The sequence below is a fragment of the Colobus angolensis genome, unplaced genomic scaffold (assembly GCF_000951035.1).
Source record: "Colobus angolensis palliatus isolate OR3802 unplaced genomic scaffold, Cang.pa_1.0 Scaffold127, whole genome shotgun sequence".
NCBI lineage: Eukaryota > Metazoa > Chordata > Mammalia > Primates > Cercopithecidae > Colobus > Colobus angolensis.
In genome coordinates, this window is record NW_012113919.1 from 818,735 (window position 1) to 835,905 (window position 17,171).

The 17,171-nt window shown below is 36.9% G+C and overlaps 1 pseudogene across 2 annotated transcripts in view; it reads left to right on the top strand.

Annotated features, from left to right (window-relative positions):
- The first annotated feature begins 5,943 nt into the window (after window positions 1–5,943).
- LOC105505581 overlaps window positions 5,944–17,171 on the top strand; it is a 13,531-nt pseudogene continuing 2,303 nt past the window's right edge. The window contains exon 1 of one of the 2 annotated variants that reach the window (XR_001000768.1): window positions 5,944–7,117. The product of XR_001000768.1 is annotated as an SUMO-conjugating enzyme UBC9 pseudogene, transcript variant X1 (transcript). Of the gene's footprint in view, window positions 7,118–17,171 lie in introns of those variants that run through there. The other variant, XR_001000769.1, reaches the window with a different exon arrangement.

Consider the following 17,171-nt stretch of genomic DNA (forward strand, 5'->3'; position numbering starts at 1 on the left):
GGAACTTTTTAGCCATTGGTTATATGGTTATGGCCAAAATGCTGATAGAAATATGGAGAGTAAAGGCCATTTTGATGAAATCTTGGGTGGAAATGAGGAACAACATCATATTGGGTACCGCAGAAAAGATCATCTTTGTTACAATGCAGTGTTAGGGCATAAACACAATGCAGCCAACTTCTTTGCTCCAATCATAGGCCCACAGCAAAGAACTTGGCTGCCTTGTGATCATACTACAAGAGTTTATGGAAGGCAGAACCTGAGAGGTATGAACTAGTATACCTAATAGAAGAAATTTCTAAGCAGCAAAGCAATCAAGGAGCTGTGTGGCTACTTTTAACAGCTTACATTGAGTTACAACAACAAAGGGATAAACTGAAGGCAGCATTTACAATTAAAAGGGAAGAAGAGTGTAAACATTTGTGAAATTCACAGCTTGGGCATTTGGTAGAGAATGGAAGAGCATTTTCAAAAGAGGGAGGCAAGGGTAAATGACTAGGACTCTTTGCTAAAGGAATTAGTACAGATAAAAGGAATCCAAGTGCTAATAGTCAAAACTGTAGGAAAAAAGCCCTGAAGATATTTCAAAAATATTCTAGACCACCCCTCGCATCACAGGCCCAGAAGACTAGGAGAACATAATGTTTTCAGGGGACTGACTCAGGGCACCACTGCCTTGAGATGTCTTAGGATATCACTCTCTGCAACCCGGCCACTCCAGATGGAGCAGCGATGGCTCATGTTGCCCCAGGTGAGGCTCATGTCACTACTTGCAAGGGCACAAGTAGGAAGCTTTGGAGTCTAGATAGTCTTAATTCTGCAGGCACATGAAATGCAGGAACTATGGAGAGATGGCTTCCTCCATTGAGGTTTCAAAAAATGTACAGAGAAACCTGCAGGCCCAGGTAGAGACTTGTCACAGAGACTGAGCGAGTCCAGAAAATCTCTGTTAGGGCAATACTGAGAGGAAATTTAGGGTAGGAGACACTGCAGTGTGTTCCCACCAGGGCAGTGCCCAGGGAGGGGATGCTGCTGGAACCCTAGAATTGTAGTAACTGGAATCATCTGACCTCAGCCTGGAAAAGCTGTAGGCATGTAGGTGGAACCCATGAAAACAGCCAAATGGATTCCTATTAGCAAAGTCAAGAGATGAGGCTGCCAGAGGCCCTGGGAGACTATCCCTTGCACCAGTGTGACCAGGATGTGGGACATGAAGTCAAAGGATATTATTCTGGAACTTTCATATTTAATGTTTACACTGCTGAGTTTCAGACTTGCTTGCATTAGGGGTCTATTACTTCTATCTTCTTTCAGTTTCTTTCTCTCCTCTTGAATAGGAATGTCTACACTCTGTCTATTCCACCATTGTATCTTGAAAGTAAATAGCTTATTTTTGATTTTATAAGGTCAGAGCTCGACTTTGAGGCTTTTAAGTTGGTGCTAGAACAAGTTAAGACTTCTGGTACTATTGAGAAGATATGACTGATTGCATTTTGCATGTGAGAAGGACGTGAGTTTTGGGGACCCAAGGGCAGAATTATATGGTTTGGATATGAATTTTCTCTTCCAAAATGCATGTTGAAATTTGATCCTCTATATGGGGGTATTGGGAGATAGAGCCTCATGGTAAGTGTTTGAGTCATACAGACAAATTTCTCATGTATAGATTAATGCCCTCATTCCCACAGAGGGGAGCAAGTTCTTGCTCTCACAAGGATGATGTAGTATTTCTTGAGAGAGCAGGTTGTTAAAAAGAGTCTGCTTCCTCAGCTTTCCTCTCGTTTCCTTTCTTACCATATGATCTCTTCACACACAACTGCTTCCCTTCTGCTTTCTGCCATGAGTTGAAGCAGCTTGAGGCCCTCACTAAATGTAGCTGCCCAATCTTTGACTCAAAACACCTGAATTTTGAGCCAAATAAGCTCCTTTTCTTTATGCATTACCCAGTCTCAAGTATTATTGGCAGCAACAGTCTTAAACAGACTAAGACATTTAGCCAAGTCACAGAGTTCTATAGATTTTAAGTATGTGACAGCTACTCAAATTCCACACTTACAATCCCCTTGTCAATGTTTTCTTCCACCTATCATCCTTTCTCTAAAAGCGCTTAATAGACTCACTCTTTTGAATCTGGATTTTCACTGACTATCTATATTATATTCAACAGCTAGAATAATTTTGCTTTCAGAAAGAGATAAAGAGATTTTTTTCCTGTAGCACAGTAATTTCATTTCCAAGAGACCTTGGCTTACCAACAATCATTACATGAATAAGTTTTACATCCTAGAAAAATGTGCCAGGACATTTCTAACTAGCATCCCCCACTCCTGATAAATACACATATCAATTTGGATGTTAGGGATTTTTAATGTCTATGTAATATATGGAGAAGTTCTTCAAATTTTAGTAGCAAATGTGAACCCTAGGGAGACATATATTTTGCTGGAATGAATAAATTTATGAGCTCCTTAGGATCAGTTCTTGGGGGGCATAAGGTGCCCAGATAGCTTACTTTAGTAAATGTTCATTGTTCTACTAATCTCTAAGTTCCTGTTTGCTCAGCTACTTATTCCCATGTCACTGGGAATAAAAACTGGGTTGTTAAGGAGAATACAGAAAAAAATTTCCTAAGTGAAGAAAAAAGGAAAGATAAATTATATAGCAGGGGTAGTAAACTTAGGTGATAGAAAGGAGATTTTTAACTGGAAATGTCATAAAATTTTTCCTGATTGAGGTACATCTGAATTTCCCCTGAATCATTCCTTTTTTTTTCCTCCAAACAAATTGCTGTTGGCATAACACAACACTCAGTCTCTTATTGTTTGATCTTATCACTTCCAATTAGTTGTAGGGGATTTTAAGGTGTAGTGGAAATATCTGTGCCTTATAAATGCATTCAACATGGCAACATAAAACCTGGCTTTCTCCATTCTCAATCCATGCTTTGTAGTTCTCTATATTAATTATTCTTGTCTGATGTATGCACTTCTCTCATTTTTCCATTGCGTTGTAAGATTCTTAGAAGAAAGAAGCCACATCTTTAACCTGTATTATACTTTCCACAACCTCCCCACTTGTTTCATTTCTCCAAAATCTAAAATGCTGGTTTAAATATTTTATATATTATAAATAGTATGGCAGCAAGTTTTAAACATAATTTTCAAAAGATGAACAAAACCCACAAATATCTTGGCTTTTCAATTCTACTCTCTATTCAAGCTCTCTACTTGCACTTTCTCTCTACGTGAACTATTATTATTACTCCTTCTGTAAGAAATAAACCAGAAAATAAGCAGAATATTACAATCTGTTGGAATTATCTTGTGGTTAAAAATCAATCTACTAACCACACAGAGAAACCTCAAATACACATTTCGTCTGTATAAGAAAATGAAGCAGTCTGATTTCTATTGCTGTTCACTTAGTTTTTATTTACAACTACCAAGGTCTCAAATATTCATCCCAGGAAATTTGTTTGAAGGTAGAATTCCAGTATTCCCATATAAGGGCTGCAAACCAAATAACACAATCACTGCGACAGATTATTGCTTTATAAATAGTCTCAACAAAGTGCATCTTGTGATTATTATTTTATCAGAAAATAATGTGTTATTGGGTAGCAATATGAATTATCTATTTTCTTATTTTATAAAGGGAAGTCTATGTTGTATAGAATTGCGTTTTAAATATAATGACTCTACTTTCCTACTTCTGTTACAATTATTGTCATATGTTAAGGCTTGTTCTAATACCAGACCAATATACGGACAGTTCATAAAATAAGTAGTTTTTGTTTTTACAGAAGTAACAAAATATCTTGAAGTGCTACAGAGCAATTGTTATGTTTCTTCATCTCTTGGAAAGGCTGTTTCTGTTGCTTCTAGTCCTAGTGAGTTATAGTTCTTTTATAACATGAAAAAAGATAATGGCTATAATACCACTATGTGAATTTCAACTTTCAACCCTCTCTCTAAAGTTAAAAGTTAGCTTTCAAAGCTTTTAGAAGGCTGCTGCCCTTTCAAACTACATTTCTAGTGCATCAGTCTTATTGATTTATTCATAGTAAATGTTATCTGCTCCTTCCTTGTGTGTGAAACTAAAGAAGGGCTACATAAGTGCCTCCTAAACCCTGGCAACCTTCTCAAATGCACTTGGCTAAATAGTGAAAACTTATTCTTTCTGGTCAAGACAGTGGTCACACTGGAGAGGAAAAATGGGCTCTCAGTGCCAACAAGGATAAGTCATAAATTCTAGTTTACCACCAATATCAAATGGGAACTGTTTCACCATTCCAGGAACTATTATTTCCAGAAAGTGATAGAGCCTCTCCAGTAATAGAAGCATTGATCCTCAACTGAACTTTGAGTATCTGATGTAAATTGGAGGAGTCTTTTTGAAGAAATCCATTTCTGTAGTCTCAAAGTCCTTCAGTTTAATATGGGTGAATGTATATTAAAGAAATGAGTGAGGCAGCTTAATTCTACCATTTAAAATACAGAACTAAAAAGAGAGAAGAAAAGTGACTTCTTTCGATTATAATACAGTCTCTTATTTCTTTTTATTTATGTATTAATCATACACATTATTTATACTCTGTTAACCTCCCTTTTGCATTGTATGATTTATTCCATGTGCCAATTTATATGCAACTGAATTATTTATTATCATGTAAAGGTTTATAAGGCAGAGAAAGCGTACAAAAGCTTTACTTTTGTCCAATAATGAAGAAAATATACAATATGCAAGTTCTTTTCATTGACTTTATTTTTTGTCCATTGAAAATAATAGAATACATTCTCTAGTATTGGAAAAGGTCCACAATGCCTGGACTTTCCTAATTTCATATAAAATGAGATAAAATAGATAATTCCACTTAAAGGAAGATAAACTAAGATGGTTTGATCCAAATGATTTGATACCTAGCACTCATTCCTGTTTTCAATACTTACATAGATAATAGCAAAGCATATTATGATGGAACCAATGATGAAGTAAAAGTAACTACAATCAAAGAATTCTCCAATGGTACTGATTGGTCCTGACCCATTCAGATATGGCGGTGGGCCTGATGTGTGATTAACAGAGATTCTAAGCAGAATTATAGTGCTTCATTCTTCAATATAAATTGCCCAGGAGCACCTGGCTTTTGAGATAACCATTTAATATAAAAAGATAACAAAGCCCAAAGCCTATTTGATAAAATGGAAACATAAAATACTTGAAAGTCTTATCATAACTTCAAACCAAAAAACATACAATGAATACATACACAAAAATTTAAAAGCAAGAAACTAAATTTTCTTATTATAGAAAATTATCTTCACTAAAGAAAGACAGGAATGAAAAACAAAAAAGAAGATACTAGAAAACAACCAGAAAACAAATAACAAAATGGCAGGATTAAGTCCTTACTTACCAATAATAACATTGAATTTAAGTGGACTAAACTTTCTAATCTAATAGTAAGTAGTTAAATGAATTATTTTAATATGTAGTTGAATGGATTACAAAACAAGACATATTGGTCTGTTGCCTACAACAAACATACTTCCCATATAAAGACACAAGTAGACTGAAAATACAGAGATAGAAAAAGATTCCATGTTAGTGGAAACCACAAAAAAAAAAAAAAGGCAGGAGTAACTCTACTTAAATCAGACATAATAATATATTTCAAGGCAAAAACTATAAGAAATGACAAAGGTGATCATTATGCAATGATAAAGGGGTCAATTCAGCAAGACAATATAACAGTTTTAAATATGCTTGCACCCAACACTGGAGTACCCAGATGTATAAAGAAATTATTACTGGATCTAAAGACAGACAGAGAGGGAGAGAGAGAGAGAGGCCCTATTACAATAATAGATGGAGACTTCAAGATCCTACTTCCAGCTCTGGACAAATCTTCCAGACAGAAAATCAGCAAAGAAACATCAGACTTCTCGGAGCTGCTCGGGCTGCGCGCAGAGCGAGCTCCGGAGGGAAGTCCCGAGACAAAGGGAAGCGCCGCCGCCGCCGCCCCGCTCGGTCTTCCACCTGTCGGCGACGCTCGCCGGGGCCGGGGCCGCGGCCGCCCGAGGGACTCTGAACATGTCGGGGATCGCCCTCAGCAGACTCGCCCAGGAGAGGAAAGCATGGAGGAAAGACCACCCGTTTGGTTTCGTAGCTGTCCCAACAAAAAATCCCGATGGCACGATGAACCTCATGAACTGGGAGTGCGCCATTCCAGGAAAGAAAGGGACTCTGTGGGAAGGAGGCTTGTTTAAACTGCGGGTGCTTTTCAAAGATGATTATCCATCTTCACCACCAAAATGTAAATTCGAACCACCGTTATTTCACCCGAATGTGTACCCCTCGGGGACAGTGTGCCTGTCCATCTTAGAGGAGGACAAGGACTGGAGGCCAGCCATCACAATCAAACAGATCCTATTAGGAATACAGGAACTTCTAAATGAACCAAATATCCAAGATCCAGCTCAAGCAGAGGCCTACACGATTTACTGCCAAAACAGAGTGGAGTACGAGAAAAGGGTCCGAACACAAGCCACGAAGTTTACGCCCTCATAAGCAGCGACCTTGTGGCATCCTCAAAAGGAAGGGATTGATTTGGCAAGAAGTTGTTTACAACATTTTTGCGAATCTAAAGTTGCTCCCTACAATGGCGAGTCACCTGAGGGGGTTGGACGGGCGCCATCTTCCCTTGCCGCCGTGGGTGCGCGGTCTCAATTCGCTGAATTGCCCCTTTCCATACAGGGTCTCTTCCTTCGGTCTTTTGTATTTTTGATTGTTATGTAAAACTCGCTTTTATTTTAATATTGATGTCATTATTTCAACTGCTGTAAAATTATAAACTTTTATACTTGGGTAAGTCCCCCAGCAGCGAGTCCTCGCTCTGGGATGCAGGCATGCTTCTCACCATGCAGAGCTGCACTTGGCCCCGGCTGGCTGTATGGAAATGCACCCTCCCTCCTGCCGCTCCTCTCTAGAACCTGGGCTGTGCTGCTTCTGAGCCTCAGACCCCAGGTCAGCATCTCGATTCTGCGCCACTTCCTTTGTGTTTATATGGCGTTTTGTCTGTGTTGCTGTTTAGAGTAAATAAACTGTTTATATAAAGAAAAAAAAAAGAAACATCAGACTTAATTTGCACTATTGACCAAATGGATCTAATAGATATTTACAGAATATTTAGAACATTTCATCCAATAACTAAAGAGTGAACATTCTTTTCCTTAGCACATGGATCATTCTCAAAGGTAGGCCGTATGTTAGGTCACAAAACAAGTTTTAAAACGTTCAAAAAATTGATGTAATATCAAGTATCTTCTCTGACCACAAATGAATAAAACTAGAAATTAATAACAAGTGGAATTATGGAAACTATACAAATAAACAAAAATTAAACAATATGTTCTGAATGACCGGTGGGTTTATGAAGAAATTAAGAAGGAAGTTGAAAAAGGTCTTGAAACGAATAATAATGGAAACACAATATGCCAGAACATTTTGGATATAGCAGAAACACTACTAAAAGGAGAACTCACAGTTATAAGTGCTTACATTAAAAAAAAAAGAGGAAAAACACCTGACAAAGAATCTAATGATGCATCTCAAAGAACTAGAAAAGCAAGAGCAAACCAAACCCAAAATTAGTAGAAGAAAAAGGACAGAGGAAAAATAAATGAAATTGAAATGAAGAAAAGAATACAAAAGATCAATGAAACAAAAAGTTGGTTTTTTGAAAAGTTAAACAAAATGACAAACCTTTAGCTGAACTAAGAAAAAAGGAAGATTCAAATAAATAAAATCAGAAGGGAAAAAGGAGACATTACAACTGATACTTCAGTTATTTAAATGATCATTAGCGTCTACTATAAGCAACTATATGCCAATAAATTGGAAAATCTAGAGGATATGAACAATTCCCTAACTATATACAAACTATAAAGAAAAACCAGGAAGAAATCCAAAACCTGAACAAACCAATAACAAGTAACAAGATTAAAGCCATAATAAAATGTCTCCCAGTAAAGAAAGCCCAGGAACTGCTGGGTTTCCTGCTGAATTTTACCAAGCACCTAAGGAATGAATACAAATCTTACTCAAACAATTCCAAAAAATAGAGGAGGAGGGAATACTTCCAAACTCATTTTCCAAGGCCAGTATTACCCTGATACTAAAACTGGACAAAAATACATCAAAAAATAGAAAACCACAGGCCAATATCTGCGGCGAATATTAACACAAAAATCCTCAAGAAGATACTAGCAAACTGAATTCAGCAAACGTTAGAAATATCATTCATTATGACAAAGGGGGATTTATCCCTGGGACGTAAGTATGGTTCAACACATGCAAATCACTCAATGTGATACATTATAAAACCAGAATGAAGGATAAAACCATAGGATAATTTCAATTTATGATGAAAAAGCAGTTGATAAAATTTGACATCTCTGCGTGATAAAACCTTAAAAAACTAAGCGTAGAGGCAACATACCTTAGCATAATAAGAGCAGTACACAAAACACGTTCAGCTCGTATCAGACTAAATAGGGAAAAACTGAAAGCTTTTCCTCTGAGATCTGGAACATGACAAGGATGCCTACTTTCACCAGTGCTATTTAACATAGTACTGGAAATCCTAGCTAAAGCAGTTAGACTAGAGAAAGAAATGTAGGGCATCCAAATTGGAATGGAAGAAGTCAAACTATCCCTAATTCAAGATGATATAAACCTACATTTAGAAAATTTTAGAGACTGCATAAGAAAATTTTTAGAATTGATAAATTCAGCAAAGTTGCAGAATACAAGCTCAACATACAAAAGTTAATAGCATTTCTATGTGCCAACAGTGAGGAATTTGGAAAAAGATTTTTAAAAAGATAATCCCATTTACAATAGCCACACATAAAATTAAATGCCTAGGGTGGGGCGGGGTGGCTCATGCCTGTAATCCCAGCACTTTGGGAGGCCAAGGTGGGGGATCTTCAGGTCAGGAGTTCGAGACCAACCTGACCACCATGATGAAACCCTGTCTCTACTAAAAATACAAAAAATTAGCCAGGCGTTGTGGCATGTGCCTGTAATCCCAGCTGCTCAGGAGGCTGAGGCAGGAGAGTCGCTTGAACCCAAGAGGCAGAGGTTGTGGTGAGCCAAGGTTACGCCACTGTATTCCAGCCTGGGCAGCAGAGAGAGACACTGTCTCGAAAAAAAAAATAAATAAATAAAATAAAATAAAAAAATTAAAAAAAAATTAAATGCCTGGGAATTAACTAACAAAGGGAAAGAACTCTATAATGAAAACTGTAAAACACTGATAAAAAAATTGAATTGGACACCAATAAAAAAGGAAAAATATGCCATGTTCATAGATTAGATGAATTAGTATTGTTAAAATGTCTGATATGGTTTGGTTGCGTACCCACCCAAATTTCATTTTGAATTGTATGTAGTTCCCATAATCCCCAAGTGCTGTGGGAGAGACCCAGTGTGAGGTAATTGAATCCTGTGGGATGTTACCTCCATGCTGTTCTCATGACAGTGAGTGAGTTCTCACTAGTCTGATTGTTTTATAAGAAGCTTTTCCCTCACTTCACTCTACAATTCCTGCTGCCACCATATGAAGAAGGACATGTTTGCTTCCCCTTCTGCCATGATTGTAAGTTTCCTAAGGCCTCTTGAGCCATGCTGAAATGTGAGTCAATTAAACTTATTTCCTTTATAAATTACCCACTCTTAGGTATGTCTTTATTAGCAGTGTAAGAACACACTAATACAATTAATTCGTACTGAGGGAGTGGGGTGCTGCTGTAAAGATACCCCAAAATGTGGAGGCGACTGGAACTAGGTAACAGGCAGAGGCTGGAACAGTTTGAAGGGCTCAGAAGAAGATAGAAAAATGTAGGAAAGTTTTGAACTTTCTAGAGACTTTTAGAGCTTAGAAAACAGGAAGATGTGGGAAAGTTTAGAACTTCCTAGAGACTTGTTGAGTAGCTTTGAGCAAAATGCTGATAGTAATATAGACAATAAAGTCCAGGCTGAGGTGGTCTCAGATGGAGATCAGGGCCTTTTTGAGAACTAGAGTAAAGTTTACACTTGCTATGCAGAGAAACTGGTGGCATTTTGCCTCTGCCCTAGAGATCTGTGGAACTTTGAAACTGAGAGAGATGATTTAGGGTAGCTGACAGAAGAAATTTCTAAGTGGCAAAGCATTCAAGAAAAAGTTGAAAATGAAAGTTTGGAATATTTGCAGCCTGATTATGTGAGAGTAAAGAAAAACCCATTTTTCTGGGGAGAAATTCAAGCCTGCTCCAGAAATTTGCCTAAGTAACAAGGAACCAAATGTTAATTACAAAGACAATGGAAAAAATGTCTCTAGGCATGCCAGACCTTCCTGTCACAGGTCTGGAGGTCTAGGAAGGAAAAATGGTTTCATGAGACAGGCCAGGGACCCCATGCTCTGTGCATCTTTGGTACATAGTATCCTGAATCCCAGCTGCTTCACCTCTAACTGTGGCTAAAAGGGGCCAATGTACAGCTCAGGTTATTGCTTTGGAGGATGCAAGCCCCAGACCTTGGCAGATTCCATGTGGTGTTGGGTCTTTAGGGGCACAGAAGTCAGGAACTGAAGTTTGGGAACCTCCACCTAGATTTCAGAGGATGTATGGAAATGCCTGGATGTCCAGGCAGAAGTTTGCTACAGGTGCAGAGAACCTCTTGGAGAACCTCTGCTAGGACAGTGTGGAAGATAAATGTGGGGTCAGAGCCCCACAAAGAGTTCCCACTTAGGTGCTGCCTAGTGGAGCTGTGACAAGAGGGACACCATCCTCCAGATCCTAGAAAGGTAGATACACCAACAGATTGCACCATGCTCCTGGAGAAGCGGCAGACACTCAACACCAGTCTGTGAAAGCAGTCAGGAGGTGGGCTGTATCCTGCAAAGCCACAGGGGTGGAGCTGCTCAGGGCCATGCGAACTTACTTCTTGCATCAGTGTAATTTGGATGTGAGACATGAAGTCAAAGGAGATTATTTTGTAACTTTAAGATTCACTTACTCTCTTGTTGGATTTTGGATTTCATATGGCCTGTAGCCCCTTTGTTTTCATTAATTTCTTCATTTTGGAATGGGCATATTTACCCAATGCCTATACTCCCATTGTATCTAGGAAGTAACTAACTTGCTTTAGATTTTACAGGCTCATAGGTGGAAGGGACTTGCCTAGTCTCAGATGAGACATTGGACTTGAACTTTTGAGTTAATGCTGAAATGAGCTAAGATTCTGGGGGACCGTTGGAAAGGCATGCTTATGTTTTGAAACGTGAAGACATGAGATTTGGTAGGGGCCAGAGGCAGAATGATGTAATTTGGTTTTGTCCCGATGCAAATCTCATCTTGAATTGTATTTCCCATAATCCGCACGTGTCTTGAGAAGGACCAAGTGTGAGGTAATTGAATTGTGAGTTCAGTCACTTCCATCCTGTTCTCATGATAGTAGGTACTCATGAGATCTGATGGTTTTATAACTGGTTTTTCCCCTGCTTTGCTCTGCACTTTTCCTTGCTGCTTCTTTGTGAAGAAGAATGTTTGCTTTCTTTCCTGCCATGATTATAAGTTTCCTGAGGCCTCCCCAGACATGCTGAACTGTGAGTCAATTAAATCTTTTTTCTTTTACAATTACCCAGTCTCAAATATGTCTTTATTAGCATTGGGAGAACAGACTAATGCAATGTCTACAGATTCAATGCAATCACTATGAAAATACCAATGACATTTGTCACATAAATAGAAAAAATAATCTTAGGGACCACAAAGAACCCAGAATAGCCAAAGCTATCCTAAACAAAAAGAACAAAACTGGAGGAATTACATTACCTGACTCCAAATTATACTACAAGGTGATACCAACCAAAACAGCATGGAACTGGCATAAAACAGACACATAGACCAATCAAACAGAATAGAGAATCCAGAAACAAATCTACACAGTGGATTCATTTTCGACAGAGGTGCCAAGAACATACCCTGGGGAGACAGTGTCTTCAATAAATGAAGCTGGGAAAAGTAGATATCCATATGCAGAAATATGACACTAGACCCCTGTCTGCCACCATATACAAAATCAAATTAAAATGGATTAAAGACTTAAATCTGAGACCTCAAGCTATGAAACTACTACAAAAAAATTGGAGAAAATCTTCAGGACATTGGTTTGGCCAAAAATTTAATGCACAATACCCTACAAGCATATGCAACCAAAGCAAAAATGGACAAATGTGATCACAAGTTAAAAGCTTTCACACAGTCAAAGAAACAATCTACAGAGTGAAAAGGCAACTCTCACAGTGATAGAAAATATTTGCAAACTATCCATCTGACAAGGGATTGGTATCCAGAACATATAAGGAGTTCAAACAACTGTATAACCAAAAGAATCTCATAATTTGATCAAAAGTAGGCAAAAGATTTGAATAAGCAATTTTCAAAAGAACCTATACAAATGGCAAACAGGCATATGAAAAGGAGCTTGGCATCATGGCTCATAAAGAAATGTGAATCAAAACTAAAATGTGATATCATCTCACTCCAGTTAAAATGGATTTTATCCAAATGACAGGCAATAACAAATACTGTGAAGGATGTGGAGAAAAAAATACCATCATACACTATTGGTGGGAATGTAAGTTAGTACAGTCACTATTGATAACAGTTCCTAGGTTTCTCAAAATCTGAAAATTGAGCTACCATATGATTCAGCATACCATCGCTGGGTATATATCCACAAAAAAATACATCAATATATCAAAAAGATATCTGCACTCTAATAGCTAAGAGTTAGAAGCAACCTAAGTGTCCTTTAACAGATGAATGGATAAAGATAATATGGTACATATACACAATGGAGCACTATTTAGCCATAAAAAAGAATGAAATCTTGTCATTTGAAACAACATGGAGGGAATTGAAAATCATTATGCTAAGTGAAATAAGGCAAGTATAGAGAGACAAATAGTGCCTGTTCTCATTTACTTGTGAGATCTAAAAATCAAACCAATTGAACTCATGGAGACAGAGAGTAGAAGGATGGTTACCAAAGGTTGAGAACTGTAGTGTCAGGTTGTTGGAGAGAGGGGGATAGTTAATGGTTACAACAGACAAGATTTAGAAAGAATGAAGAAGACCTTCTATTTGATAGCACAACAGGCTGACTATGGTAACTAACAACTTAATGATACATTTTAAAATAACTTAAATTGTGTGATTGGATGGTGTGTAATGCAAAGGATACATTCTTGAGAAGATGGATTCCCCATTCTCCATAATGTGGTTATTTCACATTGCATGCCTGAACCAAAAAATCTCATGCACTCCATAAATATATACACCTACTACGTGGTCACAAAAATTAAAAATAGATTTATAGAAAGTAACATATATCCTGAGGGTGGAAAATGTAAATTAAATATATATAAATAGATATGCAAATTATATCTATATAGATATATCTCAATTTTGATACACGAAGGATGGAAGGAAGAAAGGAGGAAGAAAACAAAGGTAGGAGGAAAGAAAGAATGATAAAAATAATGAAAATTCAGAAAACAATGTGCTCTTAAACATGAAAACATAATGCATGTGATAGCAGAGTATTTTTCTTAGAAATAGAAAATGTGGCAGAAAATAACATATAGAAAAAAGTGATAAAATAAAAAGCAAATTAGAAAAAATAGAAATCTCATATTTTCTTTTTCGTATTATGACAGTAATATATCATGCAAGTCCAGATTTGCTCAATTAAAATAACTCAGTGTTCTCAGTTAACAATGCCAATAATTAACGGGAACGATGTCAACAGTAACATTATCTGAGTTCTTTCTTTATTTTGACTCTAAAGATTTTTACTAACATCACATTTAAAAATTCAATCACTTGATCTTTGTTCTCAAAAAATATGTAAGGTAATTCCAGCCCTTTATGGCTGTCTATGTTTACCTATATGTCCTGTTACCACTCAAAGAGTCTTATTTTTTGCCGGGTGTGGCAAAATCCCAGCTGAGACAGGTGGATCACGAGTTCAAGAGTTCGAAACCATCCTGACCAACATGGTGAAACCCCATCTCAACTAAAAATACAAAAAATTAGCCTGGCGCGGTGGTGGACGCCTGTAGTCTCAGCTACTCGGGAGGCTGAGGCAAGAGAATCACTTGAACCTGGGAGGCGGAGGTTGCAGTGAGCTGAGACCATGCCACTGCACTCCAACCTGGTGACAGAGCAAGTCCATCTAAAAAAAAATGTCTTATTTTTTAAATAAAAGAGAAACACTTTACAACATTCAGCTTTACACACTGAAAGGAAAAGAGTTTCTATACATCTAAACTGATAGTAACTCTAAGAAATCTTCATGTGGTGACATACAGTGGACAGTAGTGGTGACTGTTATCACTGCTAACACTTTTACTTGAAAGTAAACTTTTATAACACCTTTACTTGAAACACTTCTACAGAATTTGGCTGTATAAAATATTTTACAACATTTTAATTGTACAAGTCTAGGTTGTTGGTATAGAGTCTTTAACTTATATACATAGTTCATCATCAGTGGAATGCATAATACGATATGTCAGTATTCTCTTTCCGTGGATGTGAGATTTTAAAGGAATGCTTTAGAAGAATGGTGATTTTTTTCAAGCTTTGCTTACCTTATATACTGCATACATATTTAGATCTTAATAATAATCTAACAATTATAAAGCTTATTATAAAGTTTTATAATAATGGTCAGAAAAATCAAAATGTAGAGAAATTATAGAAAATTTATAGGAACTATTCTTAGGTGAAATGTTTTGAAAAATTACTTATAATAAGTGATGATATTGATGAGCTTGTGTAAGCATTTTTTAAAAGTCATTAGTATGAAGTTGAAGGAAGAAAAAGGATGAAAATTGACTCTCCTCTAGGATATGGATAGTTCATTATCTGGCATATTTTGTTCTTATACAGAATGTTTATTCATGAATATCTACCACTCAGGGGTGCATTTATCTTTTTGTACAATTAAGATCTGTGAATTCTACCAAAAATATCTGTCAATGGCTATGGAGAGTTTAAGATTTTATCCTATTTGCAAGCAAAGAAGATAGCCTGACACATTGTCTGTGAGTTAGGCAGAAGACTAGTGACTCCTAGGTCAGAAACATAGTGCTTTATTATTCTAAACACAGCAAGCAGTGTCATCCTCACACTTCCATAGGTTCCCAATGCTTCCCAAATGTTATGGTGGAGACGCAAAAGACCCAGGTGAATTCTATGCCTCCAGTGAATTGGGGTCTTAGCTAAATCCCCAAAACTTAAAAAATACAAATTCCTGCCTTGCATGAAGACATTTATTGGAAGTTAAAGTCAACATATGTTTTTGCTTCAGAGAGACACATTATCTTTATCTTCCAGCACTGTTGTTTATACAATCCACCTTGAGAAGACAGTCTGGATAAAAGATAACCAGTTCTGTTGCTTGAAAAACATGCAGAAATATTAAAGACCCATGGAGAATTACTCCTCAACGTGCAGAAATATCAGAGACCCATAGAAAATTATTCTGCAACATTGTGTTATCATTGAATACAATTATGTAAATAAGAAGAGAGGCTTTGACTTTAGACTCACATAGTTTTAATCCCAGCTCTAGCATTAAGTGTGTGATATGATTTACAACCTAGTTTGTCCAAGGCTCAATTTCTTCATCTGTTAAATAAGGATCATAATACCTCATTCACAGAATTGTCTTAAATGTAGATAAAATTGAATCAATGCACAATGAGAATTAAATACATTGCTATTATTAAATTATTAAAATAAATTAGTTTATTTTTTCTGACCTTCCATTTTTTTTTTTCATTCAAAAGCCTTTAATGATTCCCTTTATTTCTAGAGTAAAGATATCTGCTTAGGCATTTGTGCATCAAACAAGCCCTCTAATCGGGAGAGTCTTTGCACTGGCTTACATATACCCCAGAAAATTAAAATGTTCCCAGATATACATCAATACTAGTAATTTCAAGAAAATTAATGTTGAGATTATTCTTTTTCATAGGTAATCATTTATAATTTTGTTTTGCTGAGGACTCCCACATTTGAGAAGGTGTGATCATTCCTACAACCCCATTACAACAATAGAAAGACTTACCTCTCACCTGTTCTCTGTTTACAATATGTAGTCTTCAATACAAAATTAATTGCAGGATGCCAAAAAAGAAGACAATTTGAAATATTGGTGTTAAACACTCTTCTGTTCTGTAGGTACCAAAATCTAGCAGTAAGGCTTTCTCTTGTACCCTGTCTTATACTTAAAATTCCTTGCTCTAAGAAGACGATAATTAGGCCTATATTAAGGTGATTTTAATTGAGATACGCTAAAAAGTAGAGAGGTTACCAGATTAATGAGAGTCTTTATTTCATAGCCTTATCTCTTTCTTCTTTTAGTTTTAATCAAAGAATACATCTCTCCTATATAGCACATTGAAGAGCCAAGCAGAGAAAGTCTAGTGATTCAAAATACTCTTTTTTCATCTTAAAATTAGAATACAGTATTCAACCTATGTAAAAATCAATACAAACTGGGAAGTAGAAACCTACTATAAAATAGGTTCTACTAATTTTTATCATTCTCGGTAAGATGGATAAGTTACTTTCATGTATCTTTCTTTTAATCTGCATTTGTGGTGGTTAACACTGAGTGTCAACTTGATTGGATTGAAGGATGGAAAGTATTGTTCCTGTCTGTGTCTGTGAGGGTTTTGCCAAAGGAGATTAACATTTGAGTCAGTGGACTGGGAAAGGTGGACCCACGGTTAATCTGTGTGGGTACAATCTAATCAACTGCCATTGCAGCCAGAATAAAAGCAGGCAAAAGAATGTGAAAAGACTAGACTGGCTTAGCCTCCCAGCCTACATCTTTCTTTTGTACCAGATGCTTCCTGCCTTCAAACATCACACTCCAGGTTCTTCAGCTTTGGGACTTAGACTGACTTCCTTGCTCCTCACCTTGCAGATGGCCTACTGTGGAACCTTGTGATCATGTGAGTTAATACTCCTTAAAACACTCCCCTTTATATATACATCTCTCCTGTTACTTCTGTGAGTTAATACTCCTTAAAACACTCCCCTTTATAT